The sequence below is a fragment of the Olea europaea genome, chromosome 13, assembly GCF_002742605.1.
Source record: "Olea europaea var. sylvestris chromosome 13, O_europaea_v1, whole genome shotgun sequence".
In the NCBI taxonomy this organism is placed as follows: Eukaryota; Viridiplantae; Streptophyta; class Magnoliopsida; order Lamiales; family Oleaceae; genus Olea; species Olea europaea.
Window position 1 is genome coordinate 19,856,139 of NC_036249.1, and position 411 is coordinate 19,856,549.

A 411-nucleotide genomic window follows, 5' to 3' on the forward strand; every position below is an offset into this window, starting at 1 on the left:
CCAAAAAAAAAAATAAAAAAATAAAAAAATAAAATTACTATTACAAAATCTATTTTTATGTGTACTGGATAGACATTTGATTCTAGTCTTTATGAACTTGTTAAGAGAAATTGACAAAATTATAGTGACTTGACTAGAATGAAAAAGGAGATTTTACATATTCATTGGAATGAGTAGTGTACCTTGGTAGTTTGAACTAATTAGGAAGGTTGTACATGAATTTTACATTTTCCTTAATATTGTATTTTAGTATCTAGTATATTTGGCTCATATACCACATGTATACTGTTGACCCGTTTCCTATAAGCATGATTTTAGGTTTTTGTCTCTCTTGGGATGGTATTTGGTCCTAATCTCCTTGATATGATCGACCTATTTATGATAATAAGATCTTTTTGGAGCTTCAAACAA